Source organism: Echinops telfairi, unplaced genomic scaffold (genome assembly GCF_000313985.2).
Source record: "Echinops telfairi isolate 266 unplaced genomic scaffold, ASM31398v2 ScPeMD7_36;HRSCAF=134, whole genome shotgun sequence".
In the NCBI taxonomy this organism is placed as follows: domain Eukaryota; kingdom Metazoa; phylum Chordata; class Mammalia; order Afrosoricida; family Tenrecidae; genus Echinops; species Echinops telfairi.
The window spans coordinates 3,921,533-3,922,288 of NW_022103934.1; positions in this window are offsets into that span (position 1 = coordinate 3,921,533).

Here is a 756-nt window from a genome sequence, read left to right on the forward strand (position 1 = left end):
GTGGGCAATCTTATCTCAGACACCCTACAGCCTGAATCTGGCCCCTGCGGATTCCTTTTTGTTCTCCGAAATGAAAGAGAACAAAAACATTTCCAAGGAACACACATGGAGATGTCCTGAGGACTGTTTGGATCTGATGTGAGGGAAAGAGGGCAGAATTCTGTAGGGGCTGCAGGAGATGTCAAAACAAACAAACACAAACAGTGGCTCCCCAGGTTGGTGTTTAGGGTTCTCTGGGTTTGCAGCCATACTTTCCAGCCTACTTTTGTAGGTGTGTTTCTGATGCTCTTCAGCTGCTCCATTTTGATAAAACGGAACTTGGGATATGTGAAGACACCCTGGTGGCATGATGAGTACAGTGTGGGGCTGCTAACCACAAGGTGAGCCGTTCAAACCCACCAGGCCCTCCATGAGAAAAAGAAGAGGCTTTCTCTACCCATGCCAAGAGCTATAGTCTCAGAAACTCAGAGGGCAGCTCTACTCTGCCCTTTAGGGTCGGTTTGAGTTGGCAGTGAGTTAAGTGAGTCGGGGAAGCGTGAGTTCAGTTCCCAGCCAGGGCACCTCATGTAGAGCCCCCACCCATCGCTCAGTGGAGGTTTGTGTGTTTCAAGGACGCAGAACAGGTTTCAGCAGAGCTTGCGAACTCAGATAGACTAGGAAGAAAGGCCTGGCGATCTGATACTGGAAATCAGCCCGTGAAAGCCCCGCAGATCACAACCATCAGGTTTGCCACTGATAACAGGGATCTGATGCAGG